The sequence below is a fragment of the Benincasa hispida genome, chromosome 1 (assembly GCF_009727055.1).
Source record: "Benincasa hispida cultivar B227 chromosome 1, ASM972705v1, whole genome shotgun sequence".
Lineage (NCBI taxonomy): Eukaryota > Viridiplantae > Streptophyta > Magnoliopsida > Cucurbitales > Cucurbitaceae > Benincasa > Benincasa hispida.
The window spans coordinates 47,511,728-47,519,127 of NC_052349.1; positions in this window are offsets into that span (position 1 = coordinate 47,511,728).

Consider the following 7,400-nt stretch of genomic DNA (forward strand, 5'->3'; position numbering starts at 1 on the left):
ATCACTAATAGTATGTTTATCAGTGATAGAAGCTATCATCGAAAAGAAAAGGGACTTATAAATGTTTGGGAAGGACAAGAAAGGGGCAAAAAGGTGTTCAGTGGCTATGATTGATAGAAGCTACTACTGATAGCATGTTACCAATGATAGAAGCTAATACTAATAACATGTTATCAATGATAGAAGCTACCCGATAGCACGTTATCGGTGATAGAAGCTACACGATAGCATGTTATTGGTGATAGAAGCTACCACTAATAGCACGTTATCGGTGATATAGAATTATCACTAATAGCATGTATCAGTGAGATCATTAATAGCATCTTATCAGTAAAAGAAGTTATCACAGATAACTACAATGTGAGTGATGTTAGTGATATCAGTGATAGAACTTAGGTGATATTTATATATCAAGTTTCTTTCAAAGGTGATAACCAGTTATAGAAGTCTATCATTGATAGCTTTAAGTATTAATATTTCAAGGTTAATTCTAATTGATGAAAGTCTATCATTGATAACAACTGATAGCTGCTATCAGTGATAGCCATGATAAAAGATTATTAGTGATAGCTACTGTGGTAATCAAAATTGTTGGTCTTCTTTCAAAGTTGATCACTATTTATAAATCTATCATTGATAGCCATTGATAGCCTTAAGTATTGATATTTCAAGGTTGATTTCAATGGATGAAAGTAAATCAATAATAGCTATTGATAACTGATAGAAAATTTAAAGCTAATATTTCAAGATTGTATTAATTTTTCTCAAATTGAAAGTTATTGCTGATAGCAACTATCATCGATAGCAATTGATAGAAGCTATCAGTAATAGCAGCTTGTAGCTATCAGTGGCTATCACTAATAATTGCTATCAATGATAGCTTATAATTTGGGAAAACTAGGAAGAAGCAAGAAAAATGGTGGCTAAGCATGAGTTTTTTAATCTTTTACTATTTTTTGATCTATATATTCAATTATTTTATCCATGTACTAAATATTCTATTATTTTGGGCATGAATTCTATTTATGCAACTAGCCCTTTCAAGAATTCCTTTTAAAATTAGACATTTGTCCAATCCATCTAGACAAAATAATGACAATTAAAGGTACCCTTACCCCCAAATAATGACAATCATAGGCTTCTTTTTGGGCCATTTCTATAGTTACCCCTAAATATATCCAAGTCCACAACGTAAAATAGGATCTTTTATTTGAATATTGTAGTTTTGAAAACTTTTTAGGAAAATATGGTTGTTTTAAAACTAATTAGAGATTTGTGGTAGTTTTGTGTGTTCGAGGCATTTGTCGAAGGTTGAGAATTCGACATGTAGATGTCGAGTGTTGAGAATTCAACAAAGGTGGATGTCGAGGGTTGAGAACTTAACGCTAGTGGATGTCGAGTGTTGAGAACTCGACGACCTTGGTGCTTCTACTTGGAGACTTGTCGAGGGTTGAACATTCGACTAGCTGATATCTCATCTCATCGCCGCTGCTAACCGAATCTGGGTAGCTTTAAATAGTCGTGTTGTCGTGCCCAACCACTGCTTTTAATTTCAACTCTCGTGGGTCGAGTGTTCAACACTCAACCTACATGTTTTGAAACACATCCCCTTTCATTCTCAGATCACATGAAGTCTCTTCCTTCTTCCTTTTGAAAACCTCTACCTTCTTCCCATTTCCATTTCTCTGCCTTTTAATTTCCATTTTGAAATCCCTCTCCTTCCATTTTTTACCTCACTGCTTTCCATTTCCATTTCTCTTCTTCTATTTCGTTTGATACAAATACACTTCTCCCTTGATCACAAACTATACTGGTTCGTTACTCTACTAAATTTTTAGTTTTTAAGAATAATTATAAATTTTATTTTTGTTCTTATATTATTATTTTTATATAGATTCTAATATTTTTTTTTTTATTTTTTGTAGTTGTTGTCGGATAACAAATAATGGGAAAAAAGGGTGAATGTTGTCACTTTGAAGAAAAAAAGAACTACTGTCGAATTTATGAGTTGAACTGTAACTTTTATTTATTAGTAGTTTTTTGTTTTTAATATTTTTTTATGCTAAATATATCATTTTTATTCCTTATATTGATGTCTACCATGATAATGTTAATTTTTTAATATTATTTTTTAATTGAAGATCAAGAAGTAATTTTATTTATTTGTCCTTTTTTTTTAATGATATTCTATATTTTAGTATTGTTTTTTAGTTAACAAGTTTAGTATAGTTTAAAAAGTTTAGTTTATTGTTATGTTTAAAAAGTTTATATTTATAGTTTAATTCAAAATTATTGTTATTTTTTTAATAAATTTCTTATGATATTTGATTTCTTCAGTATCAACTTTGATGTTTATAGTGTTAAAAAATTTGGTTTATTGTTATGTTTAAAAGGTTGATGTTTATAGTTTAAAAGCTTTAGTATTTTTAGTTTAATACAAACTTATTGTGATTTTTTGAATATATTTCTTATGATGTTTGATTTTTTTAGTATTAACTTTGAAAAAATAGTTTTAAAATGTTTAATTTATTGTTATGTTTAAAAAGTTGCTTTTCATAAACCTTAATACTTTTAGTTTAATACAAAATTATTGTTATGTCTAAAAATAGTTTTAAAAATTTTAATTTATTGTTATGTTTAAAAATAGTTTTAGAAAGTTTAATTTATTGTTATGTTTTATTGTAATTTTTTAAATATATTTCTTATATTTCTTATTGTGATTTTTATTGCAATTTGTTTTTGCTTACGTTTGATAATTAGTAGAACAATTAGTACTGTATTGTTTGTCTCCTTTTTTTTTTTTTTTTTTTTTTTTTTTTAAGAAAATGACAGACAAATATTTGGGATTTATGTTATTTACAAATGATATTATGATTGATGGTATTGATGAAGTTGACTATGACCTACCACCAAGTGGTGGTTTTATCATAAATGTGAAAAGTGGAATTGTATTTGAACAATTCATTAAAATGGTTGGGATGTCACTTAGTGTAGATATGGAACAAATAAATAATATATAGATATCCTAACCTAGAACCATCAGGATTAGTAAGGTTTATACCATTCCTTATTCCAAATGCACAAGCTATGAACTTGATGTTCTCAATCGCGATGCCACTGCCGAATTTAGTGCATTTGCATGTAAATATAAATAGGATAGGGTTAGATATAAACTTGAATGCACCATTTAGTCAGTTTGAAAATCTAACTCAATGTATTGATCCTGATCCGGAGTCAATTGCATTGCCATGTGATAATGAAAATATGGCGGCTAACAATCAGTATAGAGATTTCAGAACAGAAACGGACGATGAATTTGAAGAGTTGGATTTCGATGGTCGTGAACATGAGTTGCCTTTAGATACATTCAACGATTTGGATATGAATGTACTAGATAGCATTCGAGAACATGACTCAATTATAACCCATATGGACGTTAACAATACTCAGTTGTAAAAAGGGATGATTTGTCAAGACAAAGAAATGCTACAAATGCGGTCAAATGTTTTACTATTAAATGTCACGCACTATATGAAGTTGTGGAATTCGACATCGAAAATTTGGACAATTCGGTGTAAGAAGTGGGAAGAATGTTGCAAATGGAGACTTCGTGCAATAAAGAATAAATCGCATGGCTTGTTCAAGATCACTAAGTATGATGAGCAACATACATATTTTTATTTAGAACTGAGTCAAAGCCATGTGCAATTGGATTCATCAATGATTGCACTAGAGTTCTGTGATGTCGTAAGAGAAAAACCATCTATCAATGTGGTACAATTGCAGTTCGATATCAAATCAAATTTTGGATATCATGTTCCTTACCATAGGGTATGGGAGGGCAAAAGAAAAGTATTGGCTAAAGTGTTGGGTGATTGGAATGAGTCTTACAAATTATTATCAAAGTGGTTGGATATGGTTAAGAGACCAATCCCGGAACACGTGTAGAGTGGAGAGTGAAAGAAATACTTACTGAAGACCATGTTATCCTAACTTCTGTATTTTGCGAATTTGGTTCTTGTATAGAAGCTTTTAATAAATGTCAACCGATAATTCAAATAGATGGTACCCATTTGTATGGTAAACATCGAGGAAATTGTTGATTGTTACATCAGTTGACGAACAGGCATCTTCTTCCACTTGCATTTGCCGTTGCAGATGAAGAGTCTGCGGACTCATGAGGATGGTTCCTGAAACACTTGAGAGAAATTGTAACACATAAAGAAGTGTGTTTAATTTCAGATTGACATGCTGGCATAATTGCCGTAGTGAACAATCCAGCAAATGGTTAGAGGGGACCAAAATGTCACCATCGTTTCTCCTCACGACACATCGTCAACAAATTTAATAAAAAGTACAAATTTAATACATTGAAAAATTATATTTATTGTGTCGGGTGTCAGTTTCAAATTCGGAAGTTCAATAAAGAAATTGAAGACATCAAAGGAATAAATCGAAGCTGTTTATGTTTTTATGACAACATTGGTATAGAGCAATGGACTCAAGCACATGATGGAAGGTTCAGATATGGTGGATGACGACAAATCTATCCGAGTGCATAAATGGTGTCCTCAAAGGAGCTCGAATCTTACTGATAAATGTTCTTGCTTAAATAACATTCTTCAAATGCGTGTATTATTTCGAGAAATACATCCGATAATATTATTATTTTATATATATATGTCATTAACAATTTGTTTCAAGCATATTTTATCATAACGAGATGGATTGGACAGAACAAACTACTTGACAACGATGTGAATTTTGTAATCAGTTAGGCCATAATCGAAGGAAGTGTCCTTTGTTACTAAGACAAGCTCCAGACAGTTAGGGATTGAGAAATAAATATTTTTTTCATGTATATTTAATTAAGTGTAGATGATACATTTATTGTATATTCAATTTTTTATTATAATTTATAAAGTTGTACATTATTTTTTTAATTGAGAAATAAATATTTTTCTTATCATGTATATTTTATTAAGTATAGATACTTTTATTGTATATTCAATTTTTTATTATAATTTATAAAGTTGTACATTGTTCTGTTAGTTACATTGTACATTATTTAATTGAGAAATAAATATTTTTTTTATCATGTATATTTAATTAAGTGTAGATGATACTTTTATTGTATTTTCAATTTTTTATTACAATTTAAAAAGTTGTACATTATTCTTCTAATTGAGAAATAAATATTTTTTTAATTGAGAAATAAATATTTTTTTTTAATTGAGAAATAAATATTTTTTTTTTCAAATCATGGCTTTAAACACAGGACCTATTGATCCTGATGTTTTGTACGACCAGTCCATTCATCGATCATCTGTTGTATGGCGAGATCGTACGACTGGAGAAATATCTTGCAGGCGTTGAGAGGCAGTTGTCCAGCACACTATCTCACTCCACCTTCGAATAATACCGCTACTCCGTACATCTAGATTCTATGGGGTTGCTAGATTGGGATTTATTCAGTTGGACTAGCATCTGATCACAACCTTGGCCAAGAGATGGATGCCTAAGATACATACATTTCATATATCTATTGGAGAGTGCACTATCACTCTACAAGACATAGAAGTATTATTGGAGTTACCTGTTGACAGTGAGTCGGTCATCGGAGTGATGTATGATGACTGGTCACAAGTTTGTCAACTGTACTTCGGTATGACCCCACCTGTCGACAAAATTAAAAGATTGAGGTTAAGTTTGATATGGTTAGGGACACAATTCCGTGAGCTCGCAGATGATGTAGATGAGGAAACCATCATAAGATATGTGTGAGCATATATACTACAAATGATGGGTGGAAGTCTGTTTTCCAACAAATCAAGTCATTTTGTTCATTTGATATTCCTGCCACTATTAGCTAACCTCTATGATGCTGGGCGATATTCGTGGGGTGGAGCATGTTTGGCATGGTTGTATAGACAACTATGCAAAGCAACAAGACCTGAAGTTCGTGAGATAGCTGGGCTTCTCATACTTTTGCAACTATGGGCTTGGGAGCGATTTCCAACAATGGCTCCACAGCTACAATATGTAAATGAGGCTCAGTAAGCTGGACGAGCCCATGGTTCTCAGTATGTTATTTTAATTCAATTTAATTTTTATATGACTGATCTAGTTAATTTAGAATCTAAATTATCAGTTTAAAATTTTAGGTGGAGAGACAAATTTTGTGTGACTAGGACAGCTACACATGTAGTCAGCCAGTACAGATACATATTTGATATACTTCAACTTGATTAGGTACATTAACACTGAACCAGATTGATTATTTTAGGGGAAGTTGCATGAATATTTATTTTACAATAAATATTAGAGTTTATGTAGTAAGATAAAAGTATTTGCAAATATAGATTTTTTATATTGAAGATTTAGCCCAGAAAAGGAAAAGACTAAAATGAACATGGGCCCATATAAAACCGTTTGGCGACAATGTAAAGGACTATTTTATTAATTATAAATTTCATTTCGACCCTTCATCTTCTTTCGAAAAACGCGAAAAACACTTCCAACGCTTTCGAGCTCCGACAGTGCCGTCTCCTTTCGATTTCAACCTTTTGATTTCGATAGTGCCGTCTTCTTCTGCTCCGACAGTACCGTCTTCTTCCCCATTGATTTCGCTCCAAACTTCAAAAGGTACATTGTTCTTCTTCATTTCTTCGTTTCTTCGTTTCTTCTTTTTCCTTTGTTCATCTCTTCATCACCGATAGCAAGAATTCAAAACATAGGTCTTCGTTCTTCTTCCATTGACAATTTATATAAGAAGATAAATAGTTATTTCAAATTTGGGCTACATGCATTCTCCAGCTTTTTTAGGTGTTTCATTTTATTATGCATTTTGGTCATAGTGTAGTCATCACGGTGTAGTCATCACAGCATAGTCATTATAGACTAATAGTCATCAAAATGTTGATTATGTGAAGATTATTTATAATGTTGATTGTAATTTGATAGTTTTTCGAGGAATGTGTAGATAGTTTATTGTTGACTGTGTTTGATTGCTAATTATGTGAAGATTAGTATTGTGTTTCGTTGTGATTTGCTGTTATTTCAGTGAATATTATGCTAATTTAGTTATTTATTATTGTTTAACTGAAGTTATCACTAATGCCTTAGGGAATATGTTGACAGCTCATTGATAGTTTGTTGATGGATTTGTCTATCAACAAACTATCACTGATGGATACTATCATTTATGCTAATTTAGTTCCCTGTACTGTGATTTAATGATTGTTTATTCATAGGAAAAGTATCTATCACTATTATTGTTATTAATGATATGAATGTAATGGTTCTACATGTTTGTTTTTAGGATAGAAGTTATCACTGATGCTTTAGGGAATATGTTGACAGTTCATTGATAGTTTGTTGATGGATTTGTCTATCAACAA